This window comes from Aulonocara stuartgranti (genome assembly GCF_965226115.1).
Source record: "Aulonocara stuartgranti genome assembly, chromosome: 3".
In the NCBI taxonomy this organism is placed as follows: domain Eukaryota; kingdom Metazoa; phylum Chordata; class Actinopteri; order Cichliformes; family Cichlidae; genus Aulonocara; species Aulonocara stuartgranti.
Genome location: NC_138941.1, coordinates 17,624,638 through 17,648,457, shown reverse-complemented (window position 1 = coordinate 17,648,457; position 23,820 = coordinate 17,624,638). Strand labels below are relative to the sequence as shown.

Below are 23,820 nucleotides of genomic sequence, written 5' to 3'. Positions count from 1 at the left end.
ATTTCAGGCGATAACGATATCTATCACGATATAAGCCAAATAACTATATTTGTAAGATTTAAATGTGCCGTTGCTCACAAGTAAAATGTGAAATAATCAGCAGCTTGTTTTTATTTAAATATTTATTTCCCATAATAAGTTCAACAGGGTAGATGTACTTAAGGAACATGAGACTTTTTCAGATAAATAAAGGCAAATATTGCAAACTACACAAAAGGCAGCCGCTAAAGCGTTTAAGTTTCAAAATAGAACAAACGAAACAGACTAAATTGTCAATTCCACTTAGAAACAAAATATTAATTCTAAAAATAAATCTTAGTTTGTTTTACAGAAGAACAGACAAAACTGACTAACTTTTGTCAATATCAAATAAACTGAGAACTAAAAGGAAATTCTCAATCTCTCCTTGTTGTATAGCTGAGCTTTTCAAACAGTTTTAACAGTTACTGTAGTCTGACAAAAGCTGAATGACGAATCAGCGCATCCAGTCAGAGATTGAGCATGCACCGCTTTATTGTATTTCCAGACTTGCTTTCGGCACAATTTACAGTGCACGCTACTCTGCTTTTTGTCAGACTTGAAATAGCCGAAATACCTTCACACTACGGAGCTTCTGTGGCTCTTCCGTTCGACAATCTCTCCGGCATCGGAACCATCATCTGTTTTCTCTTCGGTCACGCTCGGTTGATTTTTCTCTAGTCGGCACACTCATTTCCTCCATTACCCAGGCGGCACGGTGACTGGCTGCTTCCCAAACACATACAGGTGCGGCTTGGCACTTGTGCTGTACGTAACAAGTCACGTGACGTGCCGCTGGTTCAGCTCTGCAGTACTTAATTTGGATTGGCTGTTCTTTTTTTTTTTTTAAGAGGACAAGAGCGGCGAGGTCTATCGCCCAGCTCTATGTAGAAGTTTAGATTAGTTATTTATAGTTGGTTTACACAGCTTTGTGTATGTATGTCTATGCATGTGTAATGTATATATAGACGTATGTGTGTGTGTGTGTGTGTGTGTGTGTGTGTGTGTGTGTGTGTGTGTGTGTGTGTGTGTGTGTGATTGCTGTGCTTGAGAGCCTCCATCTACCGGAACCAAATTCCTTGTATGTGTCTGCACATATACTTGGCCAATAAACACGACCCTGATTCTGATGGTGGGACAGATACCTGCAGGACTTTAAACTTTCCTTTTTCACTGGAGTGTGGTAGGACAAACAACTAAACAAACACAGACCGGGCCCTAACAATCCGTCAGTTATGAGATATTCATTCATACATTTGACTCAGAGACTCCGCTCTGCCCCCTCTTAACACCACCCAAGGCTGCTACACACTTTCCCCCTCTCCCTGTGACCAATCACACCACCCCACCCCCTCCCTGAACACTCCACTCCATATGTCACTTCTACGCCTAATTACTCACCACTTTACTCCCTCGCCAATAGCACCCCACCCCCTCCTTGAGTGCTGACAAGGTGAGGAAGAAACTTAAGAAGTTCAGAACCAGAAAGGCAACAGGCCTGACGGTGCTGAGCCTTATTCTGGAGAAAGTCCCAGTCCTGTAGAAGACTTCCTGTGTGGTCCCAGTGCCATAGACTGTATGCCCCAGGGTGACTAACCACTTCAGACCTGTGGTCTTAACTTCCCACCTGAAGAAGACCCAGGAGAAGATTGTTCAAGATCACATCCAACCTCTGGTGCGCATGCTGCTGGACCACCTGCAGTTTGTTTCATGTAGATGATGCAGTCATCTTCCTCCTGCACAGACCACTTTTACCGTTGGATTATTAGAAGCACTGTGAGGGCCATGATTTTGGAGTTCTTCAGTGCCTTCAATACAATCCAACCAGCACTGCTGAGGGAGAAGCTGGAATCAGCAGGGGTTGACTGTCAAATGACTGCATGGACATTTGACAGTCCATGCTGTCTGCCAACTGGTATACAGCACAACCTGGAGTATAGGAAGGTCATCACCGACCTCGTCATCTGGTATGAACTCAGCCACCTGCACATAAACACCAATAAGACAAAGGAGATGGTGGTTAACTGAAAACCAGCCCCCATCGCACTGATGACCATCCATGGTTTCGACATCGAGGTAGTCGACATGTACAAATTCCCAGCTGTTCACCATAACAATAAACTGGACTGGCTACACAATGTTCATGCTCTGGGCCAAACGTGGCTCTATCTGCTGGGCAGGCTGAGGACATTTGGGGTGTGAAGAACACCACTAAGGACCTTTAATGCCACTTTGATTACTTCTACTATCTTTTATGTGGTTGTCTGTTAGGGAGGTGGTAGCACGAAGAGGGACAGGAAACAGCTTAATAGACTGATGAAGAGGAGCAGCTATGTCCTGGACAGTCCCCTAGACTCCATAGAGAAGGTGGGTGAGAGGGGGATGTTAGCCAAGCTAATGTCCGTCATGGACAACAACATTCAACCTCTGCATGAGACCGTGGAGGCCCTGAGACGCTCCTACAGCAGTAAATCGTTACAGCCCCATTGTAGGACTGAGCGCTACCGTAGATCCTTCATCCCACAGCAATCAAGCTGTATAATACAAACACAGGATACTACTATTATTATGTTTATTGTTTTTCTAACATATCTCTAATTCCCCATTTCCTCCTGTCCCTTGTGCTGCTGTAAAGGGTAAAATTTCCCCAGTGTGGGATTAAATAAAGTCTGTCTATGTCATCTTTCTGTGGGTCACCTTCAACAACACCAGCCTAATGCCAAATCGCCAGAAGGTGCCCCCTGCTGCCCTCGTTGGCACCCAGAAGTGTTCTGTCTCTGCACCTCAGTACCAATGACAACAATCAAGCTCTGAAAGAAAAGCGTCTGGACTTCTTTAAGTTTCCTTGAAGACGTCTCGATCAGCCAAGGTTTCGGGTGAGCCCACTGTGAAACTTGAACTCACCCTATCATGTGATTTACTGAGGTCAAATGGCCCAGGATGAGAGCGGGCGTTAAGGCATCTGGATTATAGATGGCAGACAGTTGGTGTCGTAAGCCCCGCCCTCTGTTCAAAGATGGTCGCTCACTAAATGGCTTCTTCCACTCCTCTTTCAAACCATCTGTCTTCTCTGTCCAAAATGTGAACATTGGCATCCTTGAAAGAGTGACCTTTGACCTCTAGATGCAGATGAACAGCTGAGTGTTGCCGTCACACCCTGAGGTTAATTATGGCGTTCCAGTGTTGAGACTCATTCTATTTACATTATATACATCTGGATGAATGTTTAGTCATCCAGGTAAGAAGAAATGTTCGTCTGGACATTTTCAGTGGAAGAAACATTTTATGACTCAAATGACTCAAATGTAACAGAAGGAGAGGATATTTCCCCATATTGACCTCTCTTCTCTGCTACCTGCACCCCAATAGAGCACGTGGCTCTCAGACTGCAGGCTCACTTGTGGTTCCCAGGACATTTAAAAGTAGAAGAAGAGGAAGACCAGCTCTCTTCTGTAGAACCAGTTTCCAGTTTCGATTTGGGAGACAGACTCTCTGCTTTTAAGATTAGGCTTAAAACCTTCACTGTTCAACTCTGGCTCTCTTCCACGGTGTATCTTTTGTCCTATATTCCTGTGCGTTCTTCTTCTCACCTCACCCCTAACTAACCCCTTCAGTTTATTACATGCCTGCAGAATCAGCCAGCGACAGAATCCACTCAAGAACAATTTTATAAACTGAGAACGTTTTTTGGCACAAGACCGGCATCACCATTAAGTACCTATGATAAGCTATTACACAGAGTCACAGTAATTAGCTACATTTGAATTGTTTTCTGTTTTCTGAAGTATGCATGGATATTTTGGCATGGAGGAAACCACCACCCATATTGCTAACAAATGTATTACTCTTTCCTTAGTGGATTATATGTCTGATGTACACACAGCACTAAGCAAATCCCTCTGTCACTATTCTTTGTCTTGAGGGTGATCATAACCTCTCCATAACCTCACATTAGCAAAACCTTCAAAGCAATCAGAAAACCTCGTGAACAAAACGAATCCTTTTGACTAATAATGAAGAACTGCCTGTCTATAAAATGAATGAGGGTCAAGGGGAGGCAGCGATTGGTGTGGGGGATGGGCTTGGATTATCTGTGTCATTACTGCCGCAGCTTTCAGTGGGTGTTATAAATACGATGAAACACTAGAAGGTGAGAAAACTGCAGGAATGACAGCTTTGTGTTTTGTATTTCTGGTCTGCTCTGTCCATTTTCAGATAAGAGTAAAGGCGTGAGTTAAGCAGTTTGCTCAGTTACACACGGTTTTAATAAGCACTGTTTCACAGTAGTACATCTCGACTGAGGGCTATCTGCAAGCAATGAAAACCTCTTTTCTTTCTGTGTAAGTCTTAATGCTTATCTGAAGTTCATACTCTGTCAAACCTCAGCTTTCCCTGAACCATCTGTTTAGCTTCTTTAAAAAAGAACCTCCACTCCTCTTCCTTCTTGCAATCCTACCCCCCTCTCTTTTTTTACTTCTCTCCTCTTTCACCCCCTCTCATCTTTCCTCTCTGTTTGACCAAGCTGCACTGCAGCACATGTGCAGTCATTAATTTCCAAGGACAACGCTGCGCGTGACTGCGTGTGCGATGGCCCTGACAGGTACAGTAGGGAACACGGAGCTAAGAAATAGTATGCACAGGTATACACAGAGGAGGCTGAGGAGAAAAGGGAAAAAAGAACCACAGAAACAAGATGAGAAAACGGGGAAAAGATAGGTATAAGTACACATAAGATAATGCGGGAAGAGGAAGCAGGTGGGAGCACAGCTGGAAACTATAGACATAATGAAGTGGGGGGAAGTAACAACACAAGACGCAGAAAACAACATTACAACAATAAAACAGGAAGAAACAACTGAACAGGAAACATACCTAACTTAGGGATGAGAATCAAGAACTAGTTCTTGTAGAAAGCTGGTTCCTGATAGTCCAATTCCTTGGAATTATGAGTCTGCCTGCCTATCAATCCCGCTTATCGTGTCAGAGGAGGATATAGCGACGCAGTCTAGAGCATGGATATGGACATGTATTTTTATCCATCCATCCATTCACTTCCGCTTATCCTTTACAGGGTCGCAGGGGGTGCTGGAGCCCATCCCAGCTGTCTCAGGGTGAAGGCAGGGTGCACCCTGGACAGGTCCCCAGGCTGTCGCAGGGCATTTATTTTTATTCCATAAAAAAAACGAGATACATGGTAAGGTGGAAAACTGCATCCAGGGCAGAAACAGCTGCATTATGTTCCTGACACAACTTTGGTTCTTTGCAAGCATCTGCCAAGACAGCATGCTAACGCTAAGCTAGCCAAGAACCCAGAGTGAAAGCTGAGTGAAAGCTGACCCCAGCAGCCAGGTCCTTACCCAGTCAGGCTGCAGCCTCCATTTCTACCTGTTCACCTTTCTAAAGCAGAATCACCGCGGCGACAGCTTTTATCTTTGCTTTGTGCGGTCAGCTTTGTATTCTACTAAGAGAAATATCTTAGAGTCCTCATTAAGGATTTGTGTTGTTGTGTGGAGTTGTAGCCTCAGGTTTATATTGTTAAATGGTGATTATGAGACAGCGTCTCTAAGTAATTCAGTAAAGTACTGCATTACATTTAAGGAGCGTGTTCTGTGCAATACGTGTAATAATTGTGAGTAATGACTCCAACAGTGATCACAACATAGAGGGGAAACACCTCAACAATCATGCACAAAAATTTGACCCACAGCATGCATTTAATTTGCATGAATGTAATGTCTTTATTGCTGATTAGCGACGGTGGTGACAAGAGAATCAACAAGGAATCAGAATCACTAAACTCGAATCAATTCCCGCCGACGGGTGAAACAAAAGGTGTAAAACAGCCAAAAGGTCAGGAGAAAACACACAAATCTAAAATCAACACAGTTTTGCAAACACAAATATCTACACTAATATCTAAGCCAACTGTAAAATTATGATATTATTTTATGCCATGTTAGACCCCGAAATAAAGATTGTGAATTATTATGTAGTTTAAGTTGGCATTATTCTCCTGAATTAGAAGAAGGTGATAATTATTGCAGTATTTAAACTGATTTGCATTGCATTAGACTGCTGATTTATTGTGAATGAATGATATTGTTTATGATGCATTATACTGTTGAGTTATAAGAAATACTGTTCGCAGAAAGTCATCGCCTTATTTGTCTGATTAGAAGAGAACAGAGCATGCTGGAGTTTTCTGCCCCAACTCAGCACGAGCAGATAAACAGGGAGCCAAGGTCGTAGCTTAGGCGCCGTGTGAGAGAAAGAATGTGAATGTTTAGGCTTTTATGATAAGATGGGAGAACCAGAGGCTATAAGAGTTTGAGCAATGCTCCACCACTTTGAGATTTGAGGCTGTCTGCATCAGTGTCCATCTCCCACGTGTGTGATCATTAAATCATCGTTTGACTCAACCCGACCGGACCAGTGTTGTTATTGTGGTTTTTCTCTTGTCTCCATCCCCAATATTTTGAACCTTAACACAACTCATAGGCTCTGCATAGCTTATGACTCTAGACAGAAATATGCTGATTTCTTGTCACCTCTTCATCGTACTTTCTTCTGCCAGTTCAACAGCTTTCATGCAGCTGTTCGACTGTTCTCAACCCGCCAAAGAGGTGTAGCCTTATGCAATTGTCCAAGTGGCTACTTTTGTGTCTTTTGCAGTTTTCTGTTAAGTGCTTTAAGCCCCGTACACCTGTAGTGGTCCAAAACAATTTGGCACCAGGACAAATCAACAGCAGACACATAATGCAAAAGAAGGCATTGCTCACACCACATCCAGCTAACCAACTTCACTTGCTGGAGCGCTTGAAGTCGCCATCCTCAGGCAAGCAGTAGCGAACGAGTGAGTGCCCCTGCTGTGATGATGTGTGAATAACATTGAATTGTCCAATCAAATTCTTAAACAAGATAGGCAGTCCATGCCAACTGGTCAGGGATGCACAAAATTGCAGCCCGAGGGGCAAATTCAAAGCTCCAACAGACACTCAGGCTCAGACCCCTGTGACTGGAAAAAACTGCAGTCTGTCCACAGACTCCCATTTGGCTGTTACAAAATCATCAGAATGTAATCATGTTTGGCCAATAGGGCAGGCAACATGACGTACGAGCAAACTCATCCATTGAAAACTTATTTTTATAGTTGTTTCTCACGATATTTTTATGGGAGTGGCGTCCTAGCGCCCTCTATTGATGAGCCAACATTGCTACACAGGGGAACATGGAAAAACAATGGACAAACGCAGAAAAGACTAGGACACCAAGCAACACAAAGGGAACTAATGAAGAGAGTGTGATGTTCCAACACGTTCTGTCTCCCAAAGTGTAACATTTACATACGCTGGGTGACAAACCGTCAACATCTTACGCTTCTGGGTACCCAACACGTCCCTCAATCACGAGATCGGAAAAACGAGGAAACATGAGAACTGTTTGGAATGAATCTAAATATGTACGTTCATTTTACTTAAATGTCTTGGGAAAACACTGTCTAACATCATTAATGTGCTGGTTAAGGTTAGAGTTTGGGCTGGAATACATGGCTGGAACGTGTTTTACCACGGGAGCATCAGTCAACTGGATTTCATCCATAACCCGGCGTGTAGCATAAGAACGTGGAAGGTCACCTTTCGCGTTTCTCAGGAACGCCTCGGGACGTGACAAATCATCGGGATGTAACACCTCGGGAGTGAGAACAGGCTGGATGTTCTGTGATGGGTTTTTGTTTGTTTATTTGTTTTCCTGGGCTGTCTTTCTGCTTAAACACCTGCAGCAGGACAATGATCCAAAACCCAACAGTAAGTCTACTCAAAACCACTGAAAACGAAAAAAAACCAAAGGGACAAAGGTTGGGGAGAGTCCTAGTCAAATCCGAAACCCAGAAACATCTGATTGAGATGTTTTGACATCACCTTACACAGGATGTAGAATCCACTGCAGCTGGATTAAAATAACTGTGATAACTATAGTGGGACAAAATTCATTCAGACACGTGAAATATCAATTGCCAGTTATAGCAACTGCTTGACAGCCAAGAGCAATGCAACCAGTTTATAGGTTTACTTTATGACTTCTCACAGTTCAGTTTTTAGCTTTTTCCATTAATAAACTGCATTTTGTATTTGCTCTGGTTATCTTTGTTTAAAATTACAAATTATTTGATGATCTGAAAAATGCAAGTAAGGGGGGAAATGCTTTTTCACAGCACTGTATAGTGCAGCCTCCACCTGCACTTTTTAGTTGCATCTTTGTGAGCTGCTCAGCTCAGTATAGACATAAAGACTTCGAACATCAATAATGTGTAAACACTGTTATGCATGAGGTCTCTGTCGGCTAATATTATAGAGGTCTCAAAGTCCTTTAAAACAAGCACAAATCCACTTAGCCCAATTACGCAAGAGCCATGTACATAGTCACGTGATTCGTTATGAAACATACAACAAGCACACAATCAGACACTAGATTGGAATCATTGGTGATGAGTTGGTGAGGAAGCAGCACAAGCATGAACTATAAAGCCTATCACTGTAACGAGCTGTGCACGCTGACTTAATCACCTGTTAGGCTCACTCTCAACCATCTGAACCCAGGGTAGCAGACTATGAGCGGATCTCTGTCCACATAACCGTCCCGTGTTGACGTCCACTGCCTTTGTCAGAGAAACAGTGTTAAAAAGATTGTTGACAAAAGTGGACAGAGAAGGATGTCCGTGTTGTGTTTTCTCTCACTTGCATGATTAATACAATAATGCCTCCTCTCTTTCAACTCCAAATACCAAACTGTCAAAAGAGATCAGCTCATATCAGAAGCTCTCTCTCTATTCAAATCAGCTGGAGGCGCCGTGTTGTCACTGATCCTTTTATTCTGCATGTGTTAAGTGGAACATGTCATCGCTGATGGGTGTTTTATATGTACGAGTGTTGAGCCATATTTTACTAAAACCACTGCATGACATGCACACTCTGCTGATTCGTCACAGGGTGCGTTTGTATTTGGTGATGCAGACAATGTAAAAGTGTTTTTATAGATGTTTCTAACCTTCAGTCTCTTTGGCGCTTGTGCAGCCTCTGGAGCACAGAACACACACCGTTAATTTTTAAAGGCATTGATTTTAAAGTTAAAGTAGAGCCTCCCTCATTAGGAATAACACTGATAGCGCAGGCAGCGTTAAAATAATTAATTTAACTGAAATATTTATTTCACAAATCGTGCTAGTAAACGATTTTCTGCAGCATTAATCTCATGTGCAGCAGTTTCGGATTTTACCCTTTTTTTATGTTTTTGAATAGTTATTACCGTTTTATTATTATCATCTGTGATTGAAGTGGGGAGCATTAGCATTAGTGATCATGGACGTTTTAGTATTAATTTAATACCATGTAAATTCAGGATCAATATACTGATGATGATACCAATACTTGTTCAGCCATCTTATGCGGTCATGATATGGGAGATGAATCATCATCAAGTCTGAACCCGTTTTAATGACCATCGTGTGATTTTTACTGTCCAGAATAATTACATAAACCTTTCAGCTAGCTTGTATTTTGGAGCCCTGGAATGTATTCAGTTCAATTTAATTCAATTATCTTTATATAGCTTATATACCTCAAGACACTTTCTATTGTAATGTGACGACCCTACAATAATGCAGAGAAAACCAACAATACAGGACTTGGCAACAGTGGGAAGGAAAAACTCCCTTTTTAACTGGAAGAAATCTTTGGTGGACAAACTGAAGAAGAGAGCCAAAGATGATTAAACACTAATGATTAAATGCAGAGTGGTTCATAAGCTCACAGAGAGTCAAAAATGTATGGGCAACAAACACCTGGGAAGCCAGCAGCCTAGGCCCATTGCAGCGTAACAACGGGAGGATTCTCGATCATCTGATCCAGCCCCAACTCGAAAAGGAACGTTTTAAGCCTAATTGTGAAACTCGAGAACGTGTTTATCTCTTAACTCCAAGCTTATTTCACAGAACAGTGTCATGAAAGCTGAAAACTCACAAGTAAGTCTTAGAGCAACCTAGCTCCACTAGGGTGATCCGAACACGACTCCAGGATTCCTCAGTGTTATTGGCAGTGAAGTTAATTCCAGGCACAATAAGTATCTGGTCAGACACAATGACCTCAGTTTATCTAAATGTAGAAGCAGGAAATTAGAGGTCATCGAGTTCTTACGCATAATGTAATCAGAACTGGTCCCATCACGGGATCCTGTGGAATTTAACGTGGTGTGTGACTTTACTTGGAAAAATTAAAAGGAGTCTATTGCATATGATTCAAACCACTGCACCTTTACTTCCTATGGCATGCACTACTTTATATACTAACATACTTTGGTCGACAGTATCGAACGATGCACTGAAGTCTAGCAGGACAAGCGCAGAGCTGAGTCCACTGTCAGAGGCCGAGATCATTAGTAACCTTCACTAAAGCTGAATCCTGATGAAACTCTTCCTCTGCAGACGATCTGTTAGCTGTTTAACAATTCTTTGGAGATTTGTTTGATAAAAGGAAGGTTGGAGATTGGCCTATAACAGGCTGAGAATGCTGGGTGAAGTGATGGCTGTTTGTACTAGTCTCTGAATGTTTTTCATGTTTACTCAAGAATTTCAACTCATTTATAGTTAAGCATTAGAAAATTGTTTGAATACCAAGACACTCAATGAATGGTAAACATATCATTCTTAACAATGTGCTAGATTAAAAAGGAACAGAAAAAAATGCTATGACATTTAATGATGAATTTCAACCTGCCATAATGCTGATTTTGAGGAACAGTGGAGCTGTGCACACTCAGTCAGTTTTATTTCATTTATTTTTTAAGGGTTATTTGACTCAGTATGCAAAATGCTTTTAAATATTTAATGAGGAAAAAAGAATGTTTGTTAAATGTACACTTCGGCAGTTTGGTTCACTGTTATCACATCAACACTCTTCCTTTACTCCTGAAAGAATAGAAAAAGCAAGAAAACAAACCTTTTGAAAGATGACCAAAACCTGGTGACAAATCAATACTACGTAACTGAGTCATGAAGTAACTGTGCTGCTATATATTACTCAGTAACGAAAGGCCACACCTTTTCAGTGGAAGCCTTAATTTGGGTAAGAGAAAAACCCAATCCCAAAAACTAAGCGTGGATCCCTCTCTGAGATGTGTGACGGTAGATGAGCTGGGTTGAAAATGCAGACTGAGCCCTCATCCTGCTGTTTACTAAGGTCCTTCTGTTATAATTATTCAAACTTCCCCTCCTTCTGGCTTCTCTCTTTAGGAGTTCCCAGAGCAGATCATCTGCATCTCCATCTCATCCTATTCCTACCACCCTCTTCTGTCACACCAGCCCTCTGCATATTCTCTTTCACTGCATCTATGAATCATAAACTTCTCTTTCTTCTGCCTCCATCTTCAGCATCCTTACATGTCCACTACGTCTCTGCACATGTCCGAACCACCTCAGCCTTGCCTCTCCAAAATGCTTGACCTGAGCTGTCCCTCTGATATGCTCATTTCTAATCCTGTCCATTCTGGTCATTCCCATTGGTCATACCCCTGACAGCTCCAGTTCAGCCTCTGGTTTATGTTAGTCCCACCATCTCTAAAAACCATCCTAGTCCACAAAGAGTCCAGCCTGGCCTCTTCTGTATCACCACTGTGAACCAGAAGGGGCTCAGAGCAGATCCTTGATGTAATCCCACCTCCGCCTTGAACCCAACTGTCCCTTCTACATACACCTCATCGCTTTCTCCTTGTCCTCATATACGTGTCCTGCACCAGCCAGACATATGTCTCTGACACTTCTCGTTCCCACATGCCTGTCTTGGAGTGATTTCTCACAGCTACAAAGACACCGTGCAACTCCTTCTCTACACTTCAACACTCAAAGCAATTATCACATTTGTGGGGCTCTGTCTGGGCATAAAGCCGCACTGCTAATTACTGCTCATCACCTCTCTTCTTAGCATAGCCTCAACAACTTTTTCCTCGATGCGATGAGTCATAAGCTTTATCCCACGGTACAACATCCTTGTTTTTGAAAATTGGTACCAGGAAAGATATTCTCCATTCCTCAGGCATCCTGACCCTCTCTAAGACTATGCTTAACAATGTGGTCAAAAGGTCCAATGCCCACTCTCCTGGGCATCACGATCTGGATCAACCACCTTCCACTCTTCATCCTTTCCAGAGTGATGAAGAGTAGAAAGGCTTTCACCTTTTATGAATGTTGAATTGATTCAGTTTGAATCAATCATCTATTAAACCACAGAAGAATTAGACTAGACCTTAATGAGCTGGTAGGTAATAAAACAAAAAATGTTCAAGAATATTAGCAAGAAACGCCCAAAAAGGTCTACATGAAGTCACTCACTGTCCTTTTTAAGGACGCAGATTGTGTTACTGTCAGAACTTCTCTGTTCCTCGCTGTGAAAAAATTGAATAGGTCGTCTAAAAGATGTGAGTAGAGATAGCAGGTTGACACTAACGAAGTCCTAAAGATCGTTTTATGTTTGAAATGTGGCAATTTCTCAAAATCAGATGAATTTTCTAAAATTAACTATAAGGGCTTTTATTTTGAAATGTTCAGCGCGTTACAGCATAATACATTTTTCTGCTTATGTGACGCTGTGGATTAATAAGTAAACCCTGGCCTTAAATCATGCGGACAAATTATTACGAAATTCCAAAAGAGAAAAACGTAATCACAGTAATAACAGTGGTATTACCGATTAACGGGAGGACATATGCGTGGAGGGACAACAATAAGAATAAGAATAATAACGCAGAACACGATGCAGTTGTCTGTTTTGCAACAATACTACCAAAAATAGAATACTGCAATACTGCCCATTAAAATAACTCGCATCCATCAAAACGTCATCACGAAGCGAGCCGGCCTGCTGAGCACCGCGCGCCCCGCAGCCCGTATAGGATGGTAGTATAAGCTGGTAATTTTCCTTTAGACAACATATAGGACAGCGCTGAGCCAGCATCTGCTGCCGAGCCTCCAGCCCTACGCTGTTCGGGTCTTACCACAGAGGATGGCCAGGAGTAGCGTCCTTAGAGTCGGTGTTCGGAGGAGTCAGGATGGCTGATGGTGGAACGGCTAATTTCGGAGCAGAATAATTCCACCGATGAATGAACGACACAGACCAGCCGGTGTCCCCGGAGATTCAATACGAACCCCAAGCTCCGCCCATCCCAGTTTCCTACGTCAGCATCCATACTGGGTTCACTGGAGCGGCTCAGCATCCCCCTCCCCCTCCGCTATTTCTGTGTGTCCGTTTGCGTGAGTTTGACACCATCAGGGACGTGCAGAGAATTCCAAGCAGGAGCAGCAGTGAGCCATTTTGCATCAGTGTAGCGGACATGTTCGTCCTTTGCTGGCTCAAAAATGAACTCAGGTCAAGATGCGCTGCAGATAATCAGGTGCGAGCTGTGATTTCTCTTCTCACGCTGCAGAAATGTTCGCATTCCCCAGTGTGCGACAATTAGAGGACTTTTGTAACAGTGTATCACTACAGATCCCCTTAAATGTTTAAGTCTGTTAGTGTTTCAGACCTTTCCCGGTCTGAAGGGTCCTCACTAAGGACAGTGACCCGGAAGGATCCGGTTGGCGGCCATAAGAACTGTTTAGTTTCTCGGACAGGACATCCAGTCATGTTCGCCTCCTGTAGCGTGGAATAAAACACCGCCATTCATTCAATTCATGAAAACAGGCGACATCAAAGGATCATTAAAGTCACACAAATGTTAACAAATCAATTCGATTTTCCGTTTCAGTTTTTATAACTTGCTGATTTATTTCGAGTTTTTATTTTCTGGAGTTTCATTCATTATATATAAAAAAATCATTGTGGTTATTTAACACTTAATTATAAAAAAAATTATTTACTAATTAGTATTTTTTTTGTAATTTTGAGTAATGACTGTGTTAAAAACACTATATCAAAACTAAAAGAATATTTTTATTTCTAACAGAACATTCAGTGTATCATCGAAATGTGTTATTGAAAAACAACAAAACCAGAAATTATATCCTTGAGAACATTAATACTGGATTAGAATAAAACCGGGTTCCACAGTTTGAGGACAAAGTCACTGAATAATCAGTCCTGTGTGCGTTTACCTGCATGCTATGAAGAAGAATGCACAAACAGTATGAATGAAATAACTTACAAGCAGCCAAGATTTTCTTTCTTTATGTTTGATATTTATTTTTATTCTGTGTATTATTATTATTCTGTCTTCAAGCATCATAAGTCCTTTGAGTGCAGTCCTGTACCAGCTGAGGACTGTGCGTGCCATATGTGAGTTCTTCACTCTTTGAATCTCTGTAATAATTGTAGTGACAGCAACATTAGCATAACTATCAGACCATAAATTATATGTATTTCAACAGGATTTTATGTGATACAAACACAATGCAACACAAAGTGGTGCATAATTGTGAAATTGAAAGAAAATGAAGAACACTGTTCATAAGGTTTGTTAAAGGGACTTTGCTTAGGCGAAAGACAGTGCGTTTATTTACAGTGAACAACAAACACCAAGTGGATATATGCAATGTGCAGGGGAAAGGGGTCCGGGTCTCCAAGGTCCATGGGGGAACAGGGGTCGGTAAGAGGTGCTCCATACTTTCTGTACAACTCCAGCTCCTCTCGTAGTCCGTAACCAGGATTTAGGAAAGATCTACACACAAAAGGTCCGATTAGCAGGACAGTCACAACACTCACAGATACAGGTTCAGGTTTATTTCTGAGGAAATAACAAAAAAAAGAAAAAAAAAGGTAACGTAAAGGAAAAAACATGTTAAAAAACTTGTTAAGAATCATATTGTTTGTAATTACTGGATGTATTTTTCTAGCTTTTATTTTGGCAGTATAAATATATTCTATACGTCAGAGCTGTGGATGGATGAATAAGGACGAAGTCACTTTGTGCAGCAAATAACGTTTTCTTTTAAAAATAGAAAACTCAACTCAACTGAAGAGCAAACCGTGTCAGAGCTGAAAAATCTGCCCTCAGTTTGAATTTTAATGCAGCACAGTGCACCTCTCTCTCTCTGTGCTGATATGAATGAATGGAGCTGTCTCTTTTTTTCATCTACATGACAGTAATTCTTAAAATAATATTTATAGAATATTTATTCGATTTAACTTTGAATTCCAGTGTTTAATGATGGTTCTTCACTATAAGATAAGGTGTTGCTTTCTTTTACACATGCAATATATAGAAGTGATACTATCAGAAACAACCTAAATACAAACGACTCATAAAAATGTGATTCCCGTTGCCTCGCCCTAACCCTAGAAGCAGCATCTGTGCTGTGTACCATAATATGACTGATTGGAGATTCAAGTGTTTCTGTAGATCAGTTGTGCAGCTTTTACTTCTCAGTATTCTCTTTAAAACTCTGAATGAGAAAAAGAAAACAAAAAGCAGCAGCTTCTGTGCCTCAGTCCTATCAGAGGAGGCTGAAGTCTCAGCTAAAGACCACCGACCTCATCTTCTATAAAGTTTACCGAGTTACTGCTGTAAAAGCAACAAATCCCTCATGTGTGACCTTAAAAACACAGTTTTGATCTCTAAGTTAACGTCTTCCAACAGTTATAAGAGTGTGTTAGCATCACAAGCACAGCCACTATTTAACTCACTTTGTGTGTTGTAATACGTTTTCCCAAAAAGACACCACACTTACTGTTAGGTATTTTAGTACCATGGTAGCATTTACTGGATATTGTTTTATAGTGACATTATGCAGGAAAACTCTGTCATTCAATAAGGCCCATTTGTTTTAGTTATTTTTCTCTTTGACCCAAGAATTGATGTGTGAGAATCACAGGCTGGTACAAGGTTGAAATACCACAGAGATCACTCCCTCAGCTACATTAGTTTCTTAATCTTTTAGACGCCTGTTGAAGGCCAAATGGTTTGTTTCAGATTTCACTAATGAAAGAACTCTTTGTTTTGTGCCTTGAAAATATGTCGCTGAGATAATCACAATTGTAGCTGAACTAATAAACTACACAAAGGATGCTTCTTCACCCAAGGGCAGGAAGACGCTGCCTTATCTTGGTCTGTACTGGTTTAAACTGATAATCTGCTGTCTCATGAATTTTACTTGAGAATAAAGTTGAGTCACTTTGGGAAGACAACCTGAAGCAGTCTCTGTTTTCTTGTTCTCCCAAGCTGCTCCCGAGCTCGTACTAACACGCTGAATGGCATGCTTGAATATTACTTGAGAATATATTTGACTGTGTTACAGACTAAGGGACATTCTCTGCTGATAGGAGGAAGCCGATCCACGGAGTAGGCCCTGGAAACCGTTTCCTTCAGACGCTTTAAAGCTGAAGCTGTCTGCTGAAAAAGCTGAAAAAGTTGAAAACTTGCAAAAAGTTGTATGGCGGTGAAGAAACTTACATTTCTGCTGAAAACAGGTGAAAAAAATGTTGCCCTGAGCAAGATTCAAACCTGGCCCTCCACTGAGCCAAACTCATTCTTACAAAGAAGTGGAGAGACTGACAATTCTGCTCAAATGAGCAGAAGCTGCTATTGGCGACTGTCAAGCCTTTGAGTTGCCGAGCAGCTGAATAGGGGAATAATGTTGACGCGCCCGCTGTTTAAAACGTAAGTCAAAGTTCCAGGTTAAAACTCCTTTATTTGTTATCAAATCCTTAAAATCCGTAGAAAAACAGTGATCAAACACAACCTAAGCTTGAGCGGTCAGCGAAAGTCGACTTCCCCCATCACCCACTCATTCACAAAAATTCCCCTCGGGCCGTGAACAGGTGATATAACAATCACTATTACCGACAACACGTGACCCAAAGCTACGCCTATCCACAACAGCTGCTGAGAAGTGTGCTGATGAGAGGTGAAATGGCTCAATATTCTACAGAAATGAGGTGAATCAGGCTGAAAATTCTGCAGAAAAGAGTTTTTCTAAAAACAGCTGAGAAGTGTGCTGATAAGAGGTGAAAAGGCTGAAAATTTTTGCAGAAATGAGGTGAATAAGCAGAATTTCTGCTGAAAATAGTTTTTTTTTTCTGAAAACAGCAGAAAAAACTGAAAATTTTGCTGAAAAGAGTTAAAAAAGTTTAACTGTTAACTGAAAGAAATGTTGCCATAAGCGGGATTTCAACCCAGGCCTCCCAGTCTGAGAACGGCTGCTCATCTCACTGAGCTAAAACACAGCTCAACCGGGCAAGGAAAACCAGTGACCAGAATGATAATGTGGAAGAAATGGGCAAAAAATATTGCATAAAAAATTCAATATCTCAAAAAGCATAGAAGTTATGAGCACCAAAGTCATAGCAGGAAAGAGCAGAATTTCTTAAGATTTGAATGGTGAAAATAGCACAAAAACTGAGGGAGTAGTTAAGCGCCGAAAAACGTACGGAAGCAACTTGCAGATGAAGAATAATAAAGAGAAACAGGAACTCAATAGTGTTAGGTATTTTAGTACCATGGTAGCATTTACTGGATATTGTTTTATAGTGACATTATGCAGGAAAACTCTGTTATTCAATAAGGCCCATTTGTTTTAGTTATTTTTCTATTTGACCCAAGAATTGATGTGTGAGAATCACAGGCTGGTACAAGGTTGAAATACCACAGAGATCACTCCCTCAGCTACATTAGTTTCTTAATCTTTTAGGAGAAGCCTGTTGAGGCCAAATGGTTTGTTTCAGATTTCACTAATGTAAGAACTCTTTGTTTTGTGCCTTGAAAATATGTCGCTGAGATAATCACAATTGTAGCTGAACTGATACACTACACAAAGGATGCTTCTTCACCCAAGGGCAGGAAGACGCTCCCTTATCTTGGTCTGTACTGGTTTAAACTGATAATCTGCTGTCTCATGAATTTTACCCTCTATATAAACTGTTGTACTTGTGAATAAAGTTGAGTCAATTTGGGAAGACAATCTGAAGCAGTCTCTGTTTTCTTGTTCTCCCAAGCTGCTCCCGAGCTCGTACTAACACACTGAATGGCATGCTTGAATATTACTTGAGAATATATTTGACTGTGTTACAGACTAAGGGACATTCTCTGCTGATAGGTGAAGGTACATTCTCTGCTGATAGACGTCCACGCCTCGAAGGAAGTCGATCCACGGATTAGGCCCTGGAAACCGTTTCCTTCAAATAGTGTGGATGCCTTTGAGGGTATCCACACAATTACACACTGCAAACCAGCCAGGTTGTGGATTTGAACCCAGACCCTTCTTGCTGTGAGGCAACAGCACTAACCATCACACCAAGCTGTCAATCCAGGCTTAACAAAACTAGGAAAGCTATGATTACAAGGCTTGATGCAGCATTTTCTGTACGTTTGTGCTTGACTGGTTAAATCACATGGGGAGAGCAGGGTTAGAGCTGGGTTAAAGTGGATAACCAGAGAGGGTAAGTATAACAGTTTTTCCAGCTTACTTGCAGGAGGTGGAGGTGTGGTAATGAGGGGGAGGTGAGGCACTTCCTCGGAATTTGAAAAAGGTGAAACGGCTGACCTGGGGTTTGTTGGATCCAAAGTGGTGAGTGAGCAGGAGGACAGGCAGGTCAGGTTTGGAAATATTTCCCAGTGAGGTGGAAAGGAGCCGAGATCCAAGTGGTGAGCAGCAGTCGACACTGGAGAAAAGGTCCTGAAGCACAAGAAACAGCGTGAGTCAATCTACTTGAGAATAGCAGCATGACCGTGAGAGCCGGTTACCACCATCAGGTAGCTGACGAACTGGCAGAGAGGAGATGGCAGCGCAGAGCTTAAATCCCCTTTGGCCTGATGGTCCCAGTTAGCTCCAGATGCGTGAAGCTGAGGAAGTCCTGCCCACGGGCGGAGCCAAGGGTGCTCCGGCACTGATGGAAATGCCCGTCTGCTCACTCAGACCATGACATTAGATCACTTTGAGTAGATTTTTATTTTTGTTATTTCAATTATTTTAATCTTTATTTAACCAGGAATAAAATATCCATTGAGATTATAAAATGTCTTTTACATGGATGTTCTGATGAGAAGCAGCACAGAATCAAACCAAACAAACTGGGTGTGGTTAGTTAAGTAGCTTTTAATCCAACTAATCTGATCTGTACTAAAACCAAGCTTTTGTATAATACTGATAATATAACATTGATCCAAACACCTTGTTAGGTCAATAAACAGCCAAGCAAAAATGTTTATTTTCAAGTGTTACAGAGAATCAGAAGGACAAACAGAACAACACTGTTATCACCATGTAGCAGGTTTATCAGAGAAACATCCCAGCAACACACTCACACACAAACTGGTTCATCACAAAGACAAAACTCCTGAACACAAACTTAACAATGTGGTGTTTGCTGCACAGTGTAGAGGAATGCTCAGACCAAACAGCCACTTCATAAACGCACAACATGGCAGAGCCACCTCCACGGGACAAGACTCAGCTGTTCATCTGCATCTAAAGGTCAAAGGTCACTCTTTGAGGATGCCAATGTTCACATTTTGGACAGAGAGGACAGAGGAGTGAAAGAAGCATCTATGTCCACTGTGAGCGACCATCTTTGAACAGAGCCTACGACACCAACTGTCTATAATCCATGTTTTGAGACACTTCCCAGACGCCTTAGCGCCCACTCACATGCTTGGTCATTTGTTCTCAGCAACAAATGACCAAGTGGGTGGGTGGGGGTGGGGCTAGGTCTCACAGTGAGCTCACCCAAATGCTTTGCTGATTGGGACCCACACCTGTTTTCACACCTAGGCTCATGTGATTAGGTAGAGGATCAACAGGGGGTCCATGACCCTCTTGAGGGGACACTCCCACAGGGCTTTAATCTGGGACTCTCCAACAGTTGATCCTAGAGCTGAAACAGCTTCTTTAAGGAAACTTAAAGTAGTCCAGAAACTTTTCTTACCAAGCTCCTTAGACATTAAGTAGAGTTGACATATCCTTTATATCAACAATAAAAGTGTTACCATATTTCAACTTGTGAGGAAGACTGGAAGCAGATGGATTTTGTAGCCTTCTAACTGACTTCCAAATCTTAAAATGAGCATTGCAGGTGTCAGAAAATCAAAGTCCAGTTATTATTTAAATCTAAGTTCATGAAAGTGCAGCCAGTCAGAGGGAGACTTGGTATTTGTATTGCAGACTGCAGTTAACTGAATTCTGTTTTCTTACTCCTCCTAGTTTATAACGTTGCTGCTGTAGGACAAGCTTATGGTAAATGGCCTGTATTTGTATAGCGCTTTACTAGTTCCTAAGGACCCCAAAGCGCTTTACACATTCAGTCATTCACACATTCACACACTGGTGATGGCAGCTACATTGTAGCCACGGCTGCCCTGGGGCGCACTGACAGAGGCGAGGCGCCACCAGGCCCTCTGACCACCACCAGTAGGCAATGGGTGAAGTGTCTTGCCCAAGGACACAACGACAGAGACTGTCCAAGCCGGGGCTCGAACCGGTGTTGTGCCAAAAAGTGATTGTCTGCCAAAAACTGATTTCCAGTGTTTCTGTGTATTTTTTATGTGTAATATCTTTACGTATGTTCGTAAATAGACTTCAGTGAACAGGGGATACAAAGGGGTTACATAAAGAATTAAAAAATTATCTGTTTTTTAAGTATCTTTACAACTTGTACTTACATTATAACCAATCCGGTCCTTTATCCCCACTTAAAATATTTTTACAGAACTATTGTAATATTTGCTGCCGTTTCTGCTGTCCTGTTGGGCAACTTACTCTTACAAAATACATTTTTAATGTTAATGAGATTTTTTTTTACTGCATAAATAAAGGTTATATAAAAGTCGCTGCCAAAAACTGATTGCGGCTTGTATCTTGCTACACGAATGTTGTTTGTGGCTCAAGATGACTTTATGTCATCCATAAGGGATGCATTTGACATATGTTTAACATATTATAGCCCAACAAGTTACTTATAGCACTTTAAATATGAGCAATCGCTTTTTGGCAAATACCGGAAATCAGTTTTTGGCAGACAATCACTTTTTGGCACAACACCGGCAACCTTCCGATTACAAGGCGAACTCCCAACTCTTGAGCCACGATCGCATAGTTTAGTCAACCAAGATGCATCAAAGACTGCGGCCCTGCTATGGATGGTGTGTTCTAGCACTGTTTATGTATAAAACCATTTTGTACACACTTTATTTTAAAATGTTTTAATGATATCAACATTTAACAATCAGTTTAGCAATCAAAAGTGTAAATTAAATGTGTTGCAATTAAATTTTTACCCCTGAGTCACCTCAGAAACTCGGATCGTCATTCATCTGTGATGAGTGAAGGCTCAGCTGTCAGTATTTACTCTGGATCAGGCTCTCAAACTTAGCGAGCATTAGTACGACTTTCTTTGAAGGGGATTTCAGGTACAGGTCTATACAGGCCAGAACATCCAGACTGGCCAACAGCCACAGGCTGTGAGGCTCCTGAATTCTGCCCCCCTCCCCTCTCTGCCCCCCTCTCACGGACAATAACCATATCCAACTTCTTAATAGCACTGAACTGGTTTGCATTGGTGCATTATATCTTTATTCTCTTCCCCCCCTGCCCCCCCCCCTCTTTCTTAAATAGACAACCATCATATCTCACAGTACAATAATATTGAACGGGTTGCATTGTTGCAGTTTGTCATGTTTCTCAGGTCTTTGTCTGAATGTCCTATGAACATTACCTGTCTTGTTCTCATGTTGTTGCTAAGGATTGTCTCATTGCACTGAAGTCACACTGGGTTAAATATTTACACTTGGGTTTTAAGGGGTATTTGTTTTTTTTTTGTTTTTTTTACGGGTTGTACGGAAGCCCCAAACGCAATTTCATTGTTCTTTGACAATGACAATAAATAAAATAAATACCTAAATAAATGTAAAATTGTTGAATTGCAGATAAGCTGTCATATTATGTGAGAATGTAAACAAACTGTCAGCAGGAGACTGTTTTTAGGACACTCTAGCCTAACATTAGCTGACATCATGTTATATCCATCTGTTGTTGTTCTTTAGCTGGTTCATTGTTGACTGTCCAAAGACGGGAGGGTCGGAAGTAACTGCATCGATATTTGGAGTAAATGAGCATGTTTATAGACATTTCTGTGTAATAGAGCCACGTTTGCCTTGTTCACGTGCTGGTGGGTTGTTCAGGTGTGACTAAGCCATGTGAACACGCTCTTCTTGGAGAGAAAAGGCTTTCTTTGATAGCCCTTTTAAACAAGCCATACTTTTTCAGCCGTTTTCTAATTGTACTGTCATTATTTTTCACAATTAATTTGCTTCATGTGGCCTGTAATGTCTGAAATTAACTCTTGGGAGTCTTTTTTCTGAGTCTAATTGACTGGGGCATTGTGCCAACACACAATAGAATAATTCAACAAACTGCCACAACCTATTTTTATAGATGTGGTGTCGCACCACTTGCAGATGTTCAGATAATGAAGTGCATTTCTTGAACAACACTTGGAGTCCACTGTAGTGATGATCACTGTTGTTTACGTTCCTCTAATGCTAACTCGGGCCTTAGACACCTGTGCAGTAGCATTAGCAACCAGCAGAACCACTATCCTGACGCTGTGCTCATCATTGCAGGTGACTTTACTGACGCAAGAATTAAAAGCAGCGTCTCCTAAACTTCACCAGCACACCAAGTACGCTAACAGAGGAGCTAACACACCGGATCAGCTCTATTCAAGCATCAAGCTGGCATACAGAGCTAAACAACTAGCGCTGGGTACTGATTTCAGTTTCTATAATCAATTTGATTCCATTTCTGATTCAAAAGGTCCCGGTTCAATTCAGTTTTTACTCAGTCAGTCAGAATCATTATTATTATGATCATTCTCAGTACATATCCATATTTTTATATCTGTGCATAAAAACAATCAGCAAACATCAGAGGTGTGAGCATCACAGCAGATGCCTTTGTGTTAACGTAACTGAGGATAATGTTGGGTTCATTTTATGAGAGAGGAAAGACAAATATGCTCAAAGTGCATTTTCTTACATGTATTAAGCAGTTGAAGGTTCAAGTTAAAAAAAAAGGCTGCCGTGTCTCTGCTCACGGAGGAGACCCAAACAAACAGAAAGCCCACACCCAGACAATAAGTGCTTTATATTATGTGCGATAAACACAAAAACAGTTTAGAGTGACCTCAAGTCTGATGTCAGCTCAGGTTTCTTCTTCTCCAGCTTTCTGGCCACTTCACTATGGCAACCACCTCTGACCCTCCTGGGACCTGCATAAAGGGTGCATTCCATAAGAGCAGATTTATGACCGAGGCCCCATTCCTGTGAAGGCTCCCAGTCGTGTGTCTGCTAGTGTCAGAGTAACAGTCTACTTCCAAAACCTCTCTACACAGCAAGATCTCCAGTGTTAAATTAACACTACAGCGTGTCTATATGGGGCCACTCCTCTGAGTGTTAAATACAACACTGTTGAGTGTTAAATTAACACTTTTGACAGTGTTATATGTTTAAAAGTAACCTAGTCAGTTTTGAAGATTAACAATGGCTAACACTGGGCAGTGCTGATCTTCTAACACTGGAATATTTCTAACATGTTGTTATTTTCCAGTGTTAGAAAATCAGTATAATCAGTATAAAATCAGTAATGTATAAGAAATGTACACAAAAGTTACATGTAAAACAACCCATTTGATTTGAAAAAATTAACAGTACTCTTTTTTAAAAATTGTAAACCCTGTTACTAATTTTGCAACAATACTTGGACTTTTTATATGAGTGGTATATTATTTTATGTCACTAAATTTCAACTAGATTTACATGATTTTGATCCCT

At 41.4% G+C, this 23,820-nt stretch overlaps 1 protein-coding gene across 2 annotated transcripts in view; it reads right to left on the bottom strand.

The window, feature by feature from the left end:
• Positions 1 to 13,562, bottom strand: part of nat16 (N-acetyltransferase 16) — a 41,771-nt gene extending 28,209 nt beyond the window's left edge. The window contains exon 1 of one of the 2 annotated variants that reach the window (XM_082527681.1): positions 13,060 to 13,562. The gene's annotated coding sequence lies outside the window, so the exon portion shown is untranslated. The remainder of the gene's footprint in view (positions 1 to 13,059) is intronic. The other variant, XM_082527680.1, reaches the window with a different exon arrangement.
• Between the last annotated feature and the right edge of the window lie 10,258 nt (positions 13,563 to 23,820).